This window comes from Perca flavescens, chromosome 4 (genome assembly GCF_004354835.1).
Source record: "Perca flavescens isolate YP-PL-M2 chromosome 4, PFLA_1.0, whole genome shotgun sequence".
Lineage (NCBI taxonomy): Eukaryota > Metazoa > Chordata > Actinopteri > Perciformes > Percidae > Perca > Perca flavescens.
The window spans coordinates 5,414,334-5,432,164 of NC_041334.1; the positions used below are offsets into that span (position 1 = coordinate 5,414,334).

At 41.6% G+C, this 17,831-nt stretch overlaps 1 protein-coding gene across 2 annotated transcripts in view; it reads right to left on the minus strand.

The window, feature by feature from the left end:
• fhit (fragile histidine triad diadenosine triphosphatase) overlaps window positions 1-17,831 on the minus strand; it is a 383,478-nt gene that overhangs the window by 348,527 nt on the left and 17,120 nt on the right. For both annotated transcript variants that reach the window (XM_028576358.1, XM_028576357.1), the window contains exon 2: window positions 16,238-16,327. The gene's annotated coding sequence lies outside the window, so the exon portion shown is untranslated. The remainder of the gene's footprint in view (window positions 1-16,237; window positions 16,328-17,831) is intronic.

The window sequence follows — 17,831 nt, forward strand, 5'->3', positions numbered from 1 at the left end:
TGTTGAACGCTCCGCAGCTGCGTCAAAAATAGACCTGCTGCTTCTGGGACGCGCTGCGTTGCGGCAGCTGGAATCACAAGCAATAGGTCGTGGTGGCCATGATTGCTGGCGGCTGCGGCGCTGCAAGAATGCCGGGCCTGTTGGAATATAGCATTAAGCCTTGATCATACTTCAGCATGGATGAAGACGCCAACAGCTGTGGACTTGCAGCGATGCTTCTATATGAACTACAATTGGAGGTCTGAAAATGCAGAAACGTTCCACACATGCACACTACAAAACATGATGCCGACCTCCTGACAGCAAGGAGAAGGATCCTTCGTGTGTTGCATTTGGCTGAACAACAAAAAAAGGTTTGAAAAAGAAAATGGTGTGTGTGACCGCGTAACGAGAATAGGACAAAGGATGGTGAATACAGCACTTACATTAGCCCCGTCAAACATTTTGGTGGCTCTTTGGTGGACTTGGACATATGACAAGATTTGCATTACACAGACCCCTGCAGCTACGGATAGACTCTGGTCCTCATCTTTAGGATCGTCTGTACTGTTTAATTAAAACAAAGTTACTTCTCCTTCAAACTCAATATCTCTAGGGCTCTATTCAACCAAAGAAAGACTTCTGCAATTCTACTTACTCTTCAACCAATCGATTGGTCGTTGGGGAAAAACTTCTGCACGTTATCTCTTTATTAACTAAATCGTCCACAGTGCACTGAGTGCACTCTACCTTGTAGCATTGTGTCCACCAAAGCGTTTCTTCCTGAGGTCACCATATGTTTTAAATGCTTTAAAATGGGAGCGCCGCATATTCACACGATGCTACAAACAGCAGCAGCGTGACGAGGCGCTGAGCGTCTCTTCTGCCCCGAGCGATGCACGTTTGGAATTTGTTTCTGGTCACAGAGAGCTGAAGAATGTTCAACTTTTGGGTAGAAAGAAAAGTCTGGGACACATGTTATTAAAATACACGTGTTGTTACCACTAGTAACCGCAGTGTTATCAAGTCAATCAGGAAGGAAATCTTAAACATGATACATTTAGGAGGTGAAATTTAAGAAGGAAGTTTAAGAAGTTGAAGCACACTATAAATAAAGTTGCCTTGACATCTTACTGTATATGAGACCAAAGCCCTTGAGCACCTATTTAGCCTATTTTCCCATGTCGCGCTGTCACAGGATAGTACTGGATTGGATTGGGACAGGAAAAGCCCATTTGTCACGACATCAGCTGCCCAGCCGGCAGGGGAGGCGAGCTGGCAGTGTCACTGATGGACTGGCAAAGGCCTGGTATTACTACAGCCCCAGGTCTCCCCACAGTCTCACTGATGAGCCCCTTGCCTGCCATCAGCCCCTGCATTCCCTTTTCATTTCTTTTCCTTTTCCAGGCAGAGACTCCCAGGGGTGACAGTGAGGCGTTGGGTGGTTGATAGTGAGAGTCATTAAAAGGGCTGATTAGAGTGACGGAAGGAGGACACTCAGGGAGACAATAAGAATGTCCCTCAAGTCAGAGATGGCGAAGAATAACAAGAGAGAGGTATACAATACAGACAGATATCATGTTAGATCAGTCTTCAAGTTAACGGGGGAAAGACTTTCTTTTTCGTCCTCAGTAATTTCAATTGGGGCAGAATCGCAGGGGAGGCAAAGTCACCAAAGTAGCAGAAACACAGAGGCAAGTCGATGTGCTCTGCTGAGAGCTTTTCAAGGACAAGCCAAGAGCAAGACCCTTAGGCCTACTTCTCCCAGTCACATAGAAACAATTGATATATCTATATTTTCATGCAATTCCATTGTTCATACTTACACTTTAAGTAGTCAAAGACAAAAATACATTCAAGTAAAATGTTGAACGGTATGAGCCTGACAGAATCGAAAATGGTATACAATGAGAAAGCCAAACATATTTGTTGTTTTTGTCATTTATATAAATGACAAAAACCAGGGAATAATAAAAATAATATAGTTCTGGAACAGAGCTCTGCACAGATGAAATGCCAGTGTTACGTGAGTATTATGTAGACAGCTACGTACGATTAATAACCTGCAGCATGTTTGGGGTACGTTCGCAGTCTGTTCTCATGAACCATTCAAACATATAGCTATTAAAAGTAATGCACTGTTTTTCATATGCGCATCACATATTATTGCCGTATGCGCCACATCGACTGTGGACCGCCTAGGGAGGAGGTCGGGGTGGTTCATTTAAAAAAACACAGCACTTTCAAGCCGGGGAGTGGAGTTCATGTCCCAGCGGAAACGTGTGCGTCCTCTGCACAATCTTTTTCCTAAACTTTACTAGTCGTTTTGGTGCCTAAACTTAACGATCGTCGTCGCCGCTACTCCACTACCATGGCCCATGAAAGGACTGTCATCTGGCGGGGCCTGTAGCCGGCTTACAGACACCAACTGGAGGCTAAACTCAACCACCAACGGCCGCTGATACGACAGAGCTCTATAGCCAGCATCACGTGACCAGCCGGCGGTCGCCTATTTCGTAAGATATCATAGGAATTGGTGTGCATAAATGTCCGTACTATATCGTACAAACCAGTTTATGAGAATGCATTGATGTTCGGCCTGTTAAGTGTTGAACTTAAGCTTCAAATTTTATGTTGCAAAGGTCAGCCAATGCTCAGATTTGCTTCAGTCCTTTAATTGATGTATATGTTTAATGAGAGCTCTACCGATGCCATAATTGGTTGAGAAGGGCAAACTTTCGGGCCTACAAAAAAGTTTAAAAAAACAATTTAAATTTCTTTTGCTCGTCTAAAAACTGCAGTCAAATTCCTTGTATGTGTAAACACTTGGCCATTAAAGCAGATTTTGATACTGATGAGTGGTTCAAGAAGCAAGCCCTGTAATTGCAACTTTGCTAGCTCAATTGAATTGAATGAATTGCCAAGCTTAACTTAAGTTAAATGGACAATTAAGTCCCAAAAAGTGTTGGGAGTAATGAACAGTCTGAAAATCTAAAATGCCATGACTGCTGAATAAACTCTGCTGATGAAGAGCATGTGACACGGTCAGAAGTTCCACAAAAAGAGAGTAAGGGGACATTGAGTGGATATTGTTTTACAAAGGTTTCTTAATGCCCCATGTAAACACCATATTCCAAATAGGACAGATACTAGGATGAGACACAAAAACATTAACATACACACACAAAAAAAACATGGGTCACAGTTTTCTTTGATAAAAAGCAAACAAAAACAGCAATGCAACTTTGGTTTTTCGCTGAACTTCAACTTCAGGTTTTAAGTATTTTGGTTTTGTGAAAATGTCAATCATCCATTAACACATAGACATCAAAGCATCTTCAAATTGATTTGACTCCCTTTTGAAATCTGCAAAAATCTGCAAACGTCTGCTATTATTTCAGCAGCTCAATCTAGTTCGAGGACAGCATACCCAGACAGGGTCAAGGCTGACATAACCTCAGTCTAATCAAGTCCAATGCACACGACCCCCGATTCCTCCTGAACACAGCAGCACGTAAACATCTACAATTTCTATCATCTTGATTCACTTTCAGTCAACAGCACGTTGTATGAAGCCTTCACATACGTACATTTAAATAAAGATATAGATATAGACAGTGGGCGCTTGGCATCTAAATTATAATAACTACAGTGGTAATAATTCATGATATATTTGGTATTTATTTATGGCACTGTTATGATAAATCAGGATGAAAGCATCTTGATTTTTCTTTGTCCCTTTGGCTTGAAGAAAACCAATTGAATTAGGAGAGCTGCCAGTTTCTGCTTAATAGAATTATGTTACAGCAACATTGAGTGCTCTTCAAGAGTCCTTTTGGCAAAAAGGCATTAAATGTATTTCCATATGACTGTACATGCCCTTGGATTCAAGACAAATTTTACTATAATACAGTACCACATACAGTCCTCTGGCCCGCAACAGTCCATGAACTAGCTTAAGTGCTCTAAGAAGACAGGTAAAGAAAGTGAAATTTGAACACATAAGGAATAAGCTATTCTGGAAGTGTTTAGCATTTTATTAACGGGGATAGTTGGCAATGAACAAAACAGTTTTCGGCAGAAAATGACAGCATTGGTTGGAAGAACAAGTTTAAGGACCTGTCTACTCTAGTCTATGTCCTTGACGTTTCACTTCCGGGATTGCTCCGTTGCAGACGGAAATTCCGCCGGATTTCACTCATTTTGGCTGGAAAACCTTTGCCTTAGGCTTCCTTTGTATTGCCATTTTAAACTCCGGTGGATTTATGAGGACTATGGTTAACTGCTCCTCAGATCTCTGCATGGTAAATCCAGACAGCTAGCTAGACTATCTGTCCAATCTGAGTTTTCTGTTGCACGACTAAAACAACCTTTGAACGGGCACATGTTCCACCAAAACAATTTCCTTCCTGATGCTATATTGCAGAGGCACCGTACGGCGCTTAGCACCGCCCATAACGATTGTGACTTTTTAAAAGAAATGCCAATAAACCAGAGCACATTTTTCTCCCATCCCGGGATGCTGCGTGGACGCGGTGGAGGAAGGTCTGGCAAAGCGAGACTAGTCTACCTTAACAAGCAACCTCTTGCGGTTATGAGAGTGGCCATCTCAAAGTAGCAAAGGTGGAACTAAGTTGTTATAAAGTTACTAGGGACTTTGCTGGCTCGGCCGGCGGAGGTCTCTACTCTGCCTGCTCTATGGGTCGCACAGTGCCGATAGTGTAGATAATGTTTGGCTCCATGATGGCTTCACGCGTCACTAAGCAACCCTCATAAGAATGAAAGGGGCTCTACCTCGAACGCTGTATCCAGTTCTTATAATATATGCATGCATACTACATGTTTGGGGAAGCTGTGGCTCAGAAGGTAGAGCGGGTCGTCCACTAATCGGAGGATCTGCAGTTCTTTCCCTGCTCCTCCAGTCCGCATGTCGAGGTCTCCTTGGGTAAGATGCTGAACCCCAATTTGCTGTGTCCTTGGTGTTCATATGTGCGTTTCAATAACTAGATTAGACCCGGTGAATGTGGCACGCAGTGTAAAGTGCTTTGAGCGGTCGGAAGACTAGAAAGGCACAACATGAATGCCAGGCCATTACCATTCATCTATCTTTGCGGCAGTTTGAACACATGATTTAACATTCTAAATCAGTTAGTCAGGAATGCCCACACAGTGAGTTGTGCACTGGTGCAAGGGGTCTTCTGTCTTTTCCTAAGTAATGGTTCTACGTCTCCTTGGTTAAAGGAGAAAGGAGAGGACGCACTGAAAGTTAGTTAGTTCATCGAGTTAGGACGTTTCCTGATTAGAGAGTTGCTCAAATGTTTCTGAGTAGTTTGACATGCATGACAGATGCAGGACAATTCAGCAGTCGAGCTCCTGGACCTGTTCCAGCAGAACTCCACCCAGCATGGTTCTGGACGCAGAGTGACCTTGATCTTATGAGTGATGGACTGTCAGAGCGGGAAATTTCCATGGCTGAGGGCAAGCATGCTGCTTCCGACTAAGGTTTACATTATTCTGTAACACTGAGCGACTGGCCTTATCCTTAGACCCTTCTTGTGTCAAGTCGAGTCACGAAGCTATGCTTGCACCGCTTATGTCTGCGAACAAATTACACATAAGCAAGCAGCAGTACGGATGACTAAGCAGTTGGGGAAATTTCTGAAGATAAGTAAGTACATCATCAAAGTCAGTTTGCAAGGACTGGCTGTACAGTGCAGTTCCTATTAATCAGAATTCTCTTTCAACTTGGGCATTTGAGAATGGAAAAAAGAAAAAAAAAACTTGCACTGCAACCACATCATCCAAGTGCAATAAACATGCATGTTTTGATTTTTTTCTGAGAGTTTAAATCTGACTATGAATCAGTGTATGGACCCTAAACTTACACATGCAAATACATCCATGTAAGTACATAAAGAAGACATAATGGAGACTTTTCCACATTAGATAAAAGTGAAATAATGATTCCTTATGCACTCTGAAACCAGGATCAGGTGATATTATACAAGAAACCGTTTTTAAACGGAGAACTTTCATGTCTTTTAGGTCACAAACTGACAGCGTAATATCACTACATGCAACCATTAGAGTGACACATTCAGAACCCCAGATCTAATCCCCATTCATAGTAATCCAATTAAAATATCTAAATAGCATTTTTCTTTTTTTTAAATATGTGACCAAGTTAAATTAATGAGTACATTCTAATAAATGCAGTTTGACAGGCTCTGCTGCATTTATGGCCTCTGGTTATGGAAACTGACATTACATGAGGGAATCTGGCATTTACTGCGGCTAATATTGCTATCTTTGTTCAGTGCAGCATGCACAGATCCACCAGCTGGGAGTCATAATGCACAGAAATGATCATACATAGCTGAAATCATCTGCAATAAAGTCACCCATAAAACTAAAAGAAGACGTGTGTTTGTTTTGCGTTTAACTGAGACAAATATCAAACTGGATTGTGTCTGTCTCAAGAAATTAAGGAAGACCAATAGGGACACTTGTCCCTAATTTGCTCTATGAGTTAGGGCTGGGCCATCAAATGTGGTACACCATTTATTAAATATTGGCCTACATTTTCCCCTCTAATTCTCTTAAAGGAACAGTCCAGCATTTAGAGGAATGCTCTTATCCAGAGTCAGATTAAGACAACCATAGCTGGTTACAGCCATATTTACTACCACTACTTACATGTCATAGCTTGTGAATTTAACATGTAGAAATTCAAGATGGCTTCTACATGAAACTATCTTAAAATGTATTTATCGCGATTAATCACATAGTTAACTCGCAATTAATCGCACATTTTTATCTATTCTAAATGTCCCTTGATTTCTTTTTGTCCAATAATTTTTTTCTCATTTTAATGCTCTTATCAACATGGAAAAGTGGATCGGCTTGCTTTGTGCTTTTGTCGCCTGGCTTTGGCGAGGGGGCGGAGAATTCGCATCAGCTGTGTGCTTGGCCATCAAGTGGTATTTCAGACTGGACGTGCTGCGATGATAGCTCGGTTCACAACGACAAAACACACAGATCACTTTGGTCTTGTCAATGGAACCATTTGGCAACTGTTTTAAAGTAAACTTACCATTCCGAATCTTATTGGCATCCATTTCGGCGTCTCGCTTTCGCCATCCACTCAAAAAGTAGCCTACTACTCTCTGGCCAGCTCGCAAGCCCAAACAAGTGTGTGCGGCGTGCCTGTTGTTTTGTTTCCGGTCTAGCTAGATCCGGTGTGGTGGTGTAGTTTTCTAACGTTACTAGTTGTTGCAACAACATGTGAAAAAACGTTAATCTTGCGCTATAAAAATTTACGCCGTTAAAATGGGTTTGCGTTAACGCCGTTAATAACGCGTTTAACTGACAGTGTGTGTGTATATATATATATATATATATATGAAATAGCCATTCAGTCCGATTGTCCTTTAAAGCCTTTGGGTACAATCAGACAGTTAGTAACGTTGTATATTAAAAAAAGGAGGTTGTGTCTGCTTAGTTTTACTGTGAAACTGAGACGGAGGCTCGGTAAAGACAGATATCTTGACTTCAGTCATACCTGTTTTAAGAGCTTGGCCAGCTCTGGTTAAGCCTGAGGCAAGGCAGCTGACAAAAACAAGCAGCAGTTGATTACTGTACCAACACTCAGTCTCTAATCTGCCTCTCTATGCATTTTATACATTTTCTTTCACCAAACACATTTACTTAACTTTTTATGGAGATTTGCACACATAATAGAGTGACTGCAGAATGACAGCAACTACGAAGAGTTACTTTTCCCTTTTTTTTCCGTCTCCATCCACTTAATCATCTTTTTGCAGCTCCCAATTTGTCCCCTTCATTGAGTATGTTTACATGCACACGGATATTCCACTAGTATTCCGAATATGACAAAGGCAATATGGTGCTGCAGAGACAAATCATATCCTTTTGACTAAAAAAGAAATACTTTCTTTGGTACAGATACTTGCATAAGTCGCACTATAAATCATTTAAATTTTTTTTTAAATTTGAATATATTTATAATGAAAATGACAATAATGATGGAAAAACTATAATTTCCTTCCAATATCGTGAATCATAACGCAATTGCAATATAAGTCAAAATAATCTCCGTTAGATATTTTCCTCACATTGTGCAGCCCTTCAATTTACTGAGGTCATATCACCAGAGTCATAATTCCATAATTCTCTGCCAACTGTATTCAATGGAGCGCTCACCAAGCTGGAAACAGCTGCAGAGGTTAGAGCCTGGGCCTCCACACTTCATCACATTACAGCATGCTCTTTTAAATTAAATGAGAAAGCATATAAGTATATAAAATATATATACATATATACATATACATATATATATATATATATATATATATATATATATATATATATATATATATATATATATATATATACATATATATATATATATATAAGCATATAAAATCTAACGCTTAATTTAGTTTATGCCAACAATGACACCAGCCCATAGCTGTTTAACTATTATTTCCCACTATACCATGGTCTGGGTGAATACTTGATTCTGATTGGCTGAATGGGTGTCAATTAAAAGGGGATATAGTACACCTTTTAAGTAGTTCCAGCGAAACTGTCGGTTTGCCGTATCAAATTAATGCTCTACATTAATAGAAAAAGAATGATCTGAATATCTTATTTCCTTATTTGTTATAAACACTGAGTGTAACGTTAGTACGTCAGTGCCAATCCTCTGAACACCACCGGATGGTGCTAACACACAAATTAAAAGAAGTTACACTGCCCCTCTGACTTATTTCACAGCGATCATCTCTCGTCCCGTTCTCTGTTCAGCTCGCTACTTCAGACTGTGACCGGAAGTCTTTGATATTGATTTGGGGACAACGACATGGCTGGATAACTAGCTTGTCTTCTTGGTCAACATACCGTCAAATTACATTTACTGATTGTCAACTGTACACAATGTTATTGACTTTGAATCTTGGTAGCATAACTTTAGCTTTCTGGCTTGTAGGGTTCTATGAGCTAAGTGGACTTTAGTCTCGCTCTGCCAGAGCTTCCTCCACTGCGCTGCAAAGGAAGGTCTGGCTAGTCCATAAAGCATTCCAAGATGGGAAATAAAAAACCTGCTCTGGTGTATTGGCATTTCTTTAAACAACAATCATCTTGGGCGGGTGCTAAGCGCCGGACGGAGCAACAGTGCGTCTGCGAATTATTCTCGGAAAGGAACTTGTTTTGGTGGAACATGTGTACGTTTTAGTCATGCAACAGCAAACTCAGATTGGACAGATAGTCTAGCTAGCTGTCTGTCTGGATTTACCCTGCAGAGATCTGAGGAGCAGTTAAACATAGTCCTCAGAAATCCACCAGAGTGTAGAATTCCAACACAAAGAAAGCGGAAGTTGAGGGACATACGGCAGAATTTCCAGCGGCACCAGAGCTGTTCTGGTCGAGAAATGTAAATGTGAATTTAAGTATTCTGAGCCTGTTTTGTTAGGCTGTTGTCCATCATTGTTGGTGCGAGAGCGTTGCCTAGTGGTGGAAATGGGTAGTGCATTTTGTGACATTACTGTTGTTAACTAGTGGATGAGTTTAGTTCCCACGTGTCATGGTGAAATACTGCTGTACGGCTGTTCTATACATGTCGGATCCTTGGAGTAGCACGTCCGTAGGTGTTCTTTTGGTTGTTGTATGCAGATATCATAATTAATACTTATGTGATAATATAATAGTTATTAAGCGTTAACGTAGCTCATTCTTTTTCCGTGTGTAAGTTATTCTAGCGCTAGCTGCGTGTGTATGCACAGGCTAATATGTGCGTGAATGAAAATGTGAAAGGAATATTTGGCTATTTAGTAATTATATTTTTGTTTGTATTCCTTAGTTTTACAAAAAAGAAAACTGCTTGGAGTGAACTCTTCAATAAATCTCCAACTTAAGAAGATGTCAAACCAGCTTCATTCATTTTCCTTGTTCGCCATCTGCCTAAGCATTGTTAGGACACAACTGCTAGGACAGAATAAGAGCAATCGCCAGAATTAAACGTTGTCGATATAGACTAAGCGGACTATAAATACCTCCCGTTGCCAGGTTGTATCTAAGACGTACTGGAGCAGTGAACGTTTGCGTTGCAGAATGATGGTTCGAGGTACTGAAACCTTGCCATATACTAAGTTTAAACTTAGTAGAATGGCTAGACCTAGGGCTGTGATGGTATAGATTTTTTTTCTAACCGCAGTGAAGAAGTAACGTATCACGGAAGTATGGCGGTTAAACGCAAACCCCTGTTCCACGAGAGAAGACTAAGTTAGAGCAAAAATGGCAGGGTGCCTTAAGTGAGTGACGTCAGTGCCTGAACAATAAAAACAACAAGCTTCTCAAGATACAGTGGCTTCATCTGTTAATACTGCTGGTAAAGTGAATGGCGTTACACCCGAAAAAAACATTAGCTTAAACCTTGTGTTTCCTTTTCAGCTTGATGTTAGTCTTTACTGCGTTTTGCTGTCATTTACGGTTGAGCTGCTTACTCGCAACAACAGCTAGAGCGAGTAGTTCAAACTCTGGCCCCTTCCTCTCCTCCGTACAGCTGGCTAATCACGGCGTGAAGTGGGTGTGTGAAAGTCACATCATCGGTTTGGGAAGGTCACAGAAATAGTCAGATGCAGGGCAACCCCTAATTCAACATGGGAAATCTGGTGGGGGGGGGGCTTTCATAGCTCTACGGCCATCTGACAAGCACTTGTGATGAAGCATACCGACAGCTTTACTTTCAGCCTGAGTACATAAAGGACATACAACTTCAAATTTTAGGACTTAAAGACAGCATTGGATATAAATTATGGGAAGTACAGATACTGTCCAATGTGGATATACATTTGTAATTCCTAAGGATATTAGGCACCACGCCGTGACTTTTTTTCCTCAAAGTATAAAGGACTAAACTACTTACTGCGTTGGTACAACGTTGACATTGGCCTTTGGGCTGCTCTGCCAGCTGGGAAAAGAAATGTGGAATGCTTGCGGTGTGTGTTGTCACAGTTCATATGACAACCTGATTATTCCTTTTTTGGGAATAAAATGCTTTTCCTGGCCAGCTCATTGTTTTCCAGGACATTTTAGGCAACTGTGATTTTTCAGGACATACCTATGACTGGTAAGCTGCATCAAAGAACTACAGTTTGAGAAATCTCCCTCACAGAAAATTCCAACTTCCCTTCCCCTCTCCCCCACCATATTTTGGGTTATCATCCTGTACAACGTTGTTGTCATTGGGCGATCCTTTATTGTAAAATATTTCCATGCCCACACAGAAACAAATGGAGTGACCAGAAGCTGACTAGTGAACGTGGGCCTTGGTTTTCAGATGGATTAAAAAAGGCACAAGCTACAGAGTGGGGATAAATGACAATCCTCTCTTGGGATCTGCAGAGGATATGTCCTTCTTCTTCCCCATTCGGCAAATCGCTGACATTGACGTACACTAAGCTCCCGCCAAGAGACGTGGGCCCCCACCACAGCAACACTTACAGGATAGACTCAGCTGAAGGGCATCACAAATAAGCATGTTACTGTATATTCAAAAGATCGGACTTATTTCTTTATACCCTTTTATATTGCACTTGATGCATAGGATCCAAAAGGTCATCAATGACTGACTTATTCCCATCAATTTTTATACAACACTGCATATATATCAGTCCTTCCAGAAAAATGCTGAGTTTTTTTGTGATTGTTGCGGGCAAAAATCCTTGATTATACGGCACGTTTTCTTAAAAAATGCGATGGAATGTGCAGGATATTTATGCAATTTTATGCAATAAAATTACGGGAACTTGCCAAAATTGCTGGAACTTGCAAAAACTGCGGTTTGATGAAAAAGAGAAAAAAAAGTGATTCCCCCAACACCCTGCTTTTTGATGATGTTCAAGTCGCATAATTACGTGACTTCAAAACATTCCCATGGCAACAGGGGAAAATGGTTGCTCTTGTCTGAAGTAAACGCAACGTTTTTCAACTTTCTGCTAAGATATATGACTTTTTTGCAACGAAAATGCAGGGATTATGACATCATACAAGCCCCGCGTATTTTGCGTGGAAATCAGCAATTTATGCGGCGAAAGTGCGGCATATTTGAAAAAATGCGGCCCCCGCATAAATATGCGGACTTTGGCTGATTATGCATTGAATTATGCGATCGCATAATCGCGTTTTTCTGGAGGGACTGAGATATATATATATAAACATTTATAATACACAACTGGAAGCATACAGTGCCATTCAAGCAGTCCACAGTTTTACTTAATGTTTATACATGTAGAGCGCACACTTGACAGAACGTCCAGACTAGAATACTATGGTAATGCCCAGCCAAGCCCAATGAGAAGAAAGCTACCAAACAACACTGTTCAAAATCAACCCCCCTTGTCATCGGTCATTTTACATTTGTAAATTATGGGTGAAATCTCTTTTATAGCCTACTTCAGAATATCAAAAATCGGAAACACTTTATTTGAAGCTGCGCGCATGAGAGTGACATGACAGCGTCATAACCATGACATGACACATATCATGCTGCGCCGATTGTCTTTTTTTTCCTTATGTTACGACCAAGGGGGTAAGCTTCGCTTCAGAACTCGAACCTCCTATGGCGCCATTTTGTTGCTACCTGGCCATCACCTCCCGTTAGTATTCCACTGACTAGCATTCATTTTGGCGCCACTTGACAGCGAATAACTTTACATCTGAAGCGTTTAAAGACTATTTGTCCGTTGTTTAGTTCTAAAGAAACACAACAACGGTGGGGCTTTATAAGACAGATGTGTGCATGTGTGTCAGGGAGAGTCATGGTGAGATGATGACGGAGATCCATCGAGAAGTTTGGGGAAGCGGTGGCGGGGGGGCCTCAAACGGGACCAACGCTACACCACAGACACTGGTCAGATAAGAGTGATATTTGGAGCAACTATGACAAGAAGTTATTTTTTTTATCAAAGTTACCAGCGGTAGCTTAAAAGACCAAATGGATTGGATGAATTGATTTCTTTTTACTTATCAAGATAAAAAACATAACTGACATTACGGTCTATTACTGATAATCACTTGGTAGCAGCCCAGGACATTTGTAGGTCACCTGATTGTGAATTGTTGTCCCTGAGCTGCGAAGCTTGGTGCAGCAAACCGCTCACTTTCCATCCAAAATGAATGGAGGCAGAATGAGACACTTAGCGGATGCTGGGGCTTCAGTCTGAAGCACTGTGAACAAGCAAATCCTGATGAATGAGCCGTTTGCTTGCACACAGCTCACAAGGGTTTGTTTGCAACGCAGTTGATTTGCATTTGTTTAGTACGGAGGATGAATACTCCAACTTAAAAGAGGACTGTGCTGGTGGGTTTGCATGGTTTAATGACAAATTGTGCACACTTCACATTAATGTCAACCATTTTGAAAAAGTGATTAAAAAAATAAATAAATAAAATATTTTTTTGCATGTTATTGCTGGGTTAGCCTGGGAAACTCCTGACGAACTTGCGCCAAATTTGAGATTTACTCTGCGAGCCAGTCTGGCTAAGAGCCCATTCAAGCCCATTTCCAATTTTTCCAAATCGAGGCACCAATCACAACCGTTGAGGCGGGCTTTACGCGATGACGATAGCGCAGCGGCGGTTGAAGGACTGTCCAATTGCGCACAGAGGCATTTGAGCGACGCCCCTTTGGAAATCAGCTGTGAATGAACCTTGCCCAGACCCACTCTCAGTTACAACTGAGAAGGGTCTGGTGACAACCAGGCTAATTGCTGTGTACTAATGCAGCAGTGACTGTCTTGAAAGTCCTTGTTAATGCTATTTAAAGGGTCTTATCTTTATTTTTTTTAACCCGCACCCTATTTTCCCATGCATTGGTGTCGAAGTTACTAATGTGGTCAAGAATCTTTGAAATGGTTCCAGTATTGAGCGAGAACGCTGTAACCGGCAGCCGTGAACCGGGCTGCATTGTAACCCTACGGGGCAAATGTTCAGCGTCAGTTTCTGTCCACTAAAAGTGCTGTTTTTGCCGCCGACAGGCTCCGATTATTGACAGTGTCTGACAACATTATGGAAAGGATCCCCTTCGGAGACAGACCTTTTTGTTAAAGAGTAAGATCCTTTTTGTTTAACTTGAAACAGCCTAGAAATCGCCATCGCAAAACCCACAATGTAAATAATAATAATGACTCCATGTAAATAATCAGGACTTTTAGCATGTATAGAGCCAGCGTATTTCCACATGTAAATGGGTGAATTAATCCTCCTGTTATCCTTGGGGTCAATTTGACCCCATTCAATGTTTAACATCTCTAAAAAAGTGCTTGACATATTGAATGACTTTTCCTAATTTAATGGGGACAACTGGGTAAACATAAATTGAACATGATGATATATTTGCAATGTCCTGTATGCATTTTGTACGCATCGGGTTCCTTGGGGTCAAAAATGACCCCTGGGTGTTTTAGCTGTAAAAATCATAGAAAATATAAACATTTTACACAAATTTGCTGAGATTGTTTTGGCTGATATTGAGGTCACTTTCACATGCAGGTTGTTGCATTTTCACAATCTTCAATTCTTCTCCCCTTCCCGCACTCTGAGGGAGGGAAAATGTGGTTCTCACAGGGATGGTTTGCAACACATGATACACAGGGGAGGGGCAAACGTACAAAAGCTCACACGCAGGCACCGCTGCCTTCTAAACCATTTCTCTTGGTGCTCGATGTGCTCTCTCTGTAAACTCACTCTCATTTGAAAATGGCCCCGCAAGAAAAGGTTTTCTGTCAGTGAAGTTTTGTCACAGCTCTTTGACACTGAAAGTGACATAGAGCAGAATGTGTCCGAGACTGGGGAGGACCCTGATTATGAGGCATCCTCCTCTGAAGAAAATGAGACTCTTGGGGTTGACCCTTCTATTGCCTCTCAACCACCAGCAGACATGTTACCTTCCAAACCTTCCAAAAATGGAAAATGATTATGGTCCCTCTCCCCACTTGAAGGACAGGGTAGACTTAGTGCTGCTAATGTGATAAAAATGATTCCAGGCCCCACCAGATATGCTGTCAGGCATGTCCAAGACATAAAATCAGCATTTGAGCTTTTCATGACACCGTCAGTTGAAAAAGATATACTTGAGATGAAAAATTTAGAGGTAAGTCGTGTGTATGTGGACAGTTGGAAAGATGTGGATGTGACAGACCTCCATGCCTACATTGGGTTGCTCATTTTACAAGTATACAAGTCAAAAGGTGAAGCCTTTGGAATGCTGACACTAGAAGGGCAATATTTCCAGCCACTATGTCTCTGAAAACATTGACAACTATGTTTTCTCCCGTGTCATGCGCTTTGATGACAGAAACGAGGCAGGGCCGATGGGAGCGTGAAAAATTGGCAGCAATACGGGATGTATGGGACACGTGGGTGCACCGCTGTCCCTTCAGACAATATATACCAACCAAACCAGCCAAATATTTTAATTTTGTAGTGCTTTCCATACGTTTCAATAGTCACGTAGTAGGTATTCGGGATGTATGGGAGGGAGGTTGGGGGGGGGGGCATTTTTTTCCAGTTTAGGCTGTCAACATTTTCCAGTTGCCAGTTTTGGCTATCAACATATAAATTTGGTAAAAGTTTTTTAATTACCAACATTTTCTGGAGGTTTCAAATGCTGGGGTCAAATTGACCCCAAGGATAACAGATGTTAGTAAATTTGAGGATAACAGGAGGGTTAAGGGTTTATTTCAACCAAACCAGAGTGCCGATTGCTGGAGCAGTGGAAAGATGAACCAAGATGGCTTTTGATAGTTTGATTTGGTTTCCGTTGACTTTAAATGAAGTGTGTTCTACCCTGATAAAATTATTGTTTTTTGTTTGTTTGGATTTTCAAAATGGAGTCAGCTTGTTTCACCGCGTGGCCGACTGCAGCGGTGTTGCCAGGTACTGGACCAATTTCAAAGATTGTTTGATCATGCCATCAGTCACCAAAATTGGGTCCAGGGTGGAAAAAAAAAAAAAAAAAAAAAGTTAACCTAATTTAAGAATGCTTTATGTTTCAAAGATGATCGATTTCAAAAATAAAATCACCAGAAAACAATTACTGCTAGAAAATCTATTGCCAAATGTACACAACCCGTAACGATTTGGCTATAACGTTCAAAACTGGTACAATCACAAATCACAAGTACTTATTTGGTTCGACGCTGATAGACAGATAGTGTGCTAGTTTTGTGTTCTTTACCTGTCGAAGGATGACTTCTCAGTGCTGCAGTGGGCTGCTTGTGCTCTTGGCGGAGAAAGGAAGAAATAAAGAATGGTCGGCTCTCTTTGCCTGTGGGAGAAGAAAGAAGGATGAATGTGATTTTTGATGTAAATGTGGGAGCCGCCGAGGGGTCGAGGTGGAGCATTGATATGCAGCCTGAGGTCCGGCAGTGCCCCATTCTCCACACCTCAACGTTGACCTTACAACCTCGCCGTGGAAATCATTTGGCAGCGGCTCTGACCTCTGGCTGTATGCACGGAGACGGCTGAATCACAACGGAGGAATCTTTCCCCAATATAGCCACTCAAAACTTTCTGCTGCTTCCATTTACATACAGCATCGAGGACTCGCCAAACAGCCAGAAGAACCCTGACAACATGTGGGGTTGAATCTATGACAGTCGATGCTTCCACGGAAAGAGCCCGATTCGAATACCAGTCTCACAGTCGAATCTGAATCTTTAGTTCTGAACAGGGCGTAAAGCCCAGTTCAGAACTATTCTGGACAAGACGAGTGTGAACTTACAGCTACTTGCAACGGGCCGGTCTGCAGCGTTCTGAAAGCTGCCAGTCTACACCAATGAGATCAGACGGTGTATCATCTGCATAGCAACGACTCTTTGTACAGCAGGCCTGCTCGGGTTCTTTCGGGGAATGATTGGAAATATTCACAAGCAATATGTTGACGGATTTACTCTCTAACTGGGGTGTTTTGGGAACGACTGGTGGAATTTCTGTATACGAAGTAGAGATGTTCCGATACCGGTATCGGCTCCGATACTGCCTAAAAACGCTGGTATCGGGAAGTACTGGAGTTTATGCACCGATCCGATACCACGTAATAAAGCCCCATAGAAAATCTACGTTAAAGTAGTTTATTCATGTTCTTTTTCCGTTATAACTGACTGTCAAACTGGATAATAAAAGAAAGTTCTGTGGCATTCATTGTTTGTCACAAAGAGTTTAACCTGAGCCAGACCGACAACAACAATAGAAATATCACATCCATACAGGTAGTATACAGCTGTTAAAACATAATAAAATATATGACACACTGGTATCGGATCGGTGCTCGTATCGGCCGACACGCAAGTTCAGGTATCGGAATCGGTATCGGGAAGCAAAAAATGGTATCGGGGCCATCTCTAATACACGCGGCGACAAGTTTTGGAAGGCAGTGCTGGCCTGCTAACAAAAGCTAACATTTTCATTTACAGTTTGCATCTAAGCTTGTATTTCTTTCACAAATCTACTGTACAGGGTTCATGTAAATCAATCCAATAAATATGACCTTGTAACATCTAATAGTAATCAATCATTTCCATCTCAAACACAAACAGGTGGCAGTCTATCGACAGGATTGGATTACAAAGCAATTATATCTCTAGTCTAATAGTGCAACAACAAAAAACATACATCTGAGTATAGGAATCCTTTTTTTGCCAGCTGACTAATGGGCAGAATAAAATCTGCCCTAAGGTGTTGCCGGGTTGGCTCAGTGGGTAGAGCAGGCGCACATATATTGAGAGGCTTATGCCTCAACGCAGAGGTCCATGCATGTCTTCCCCCTCTCT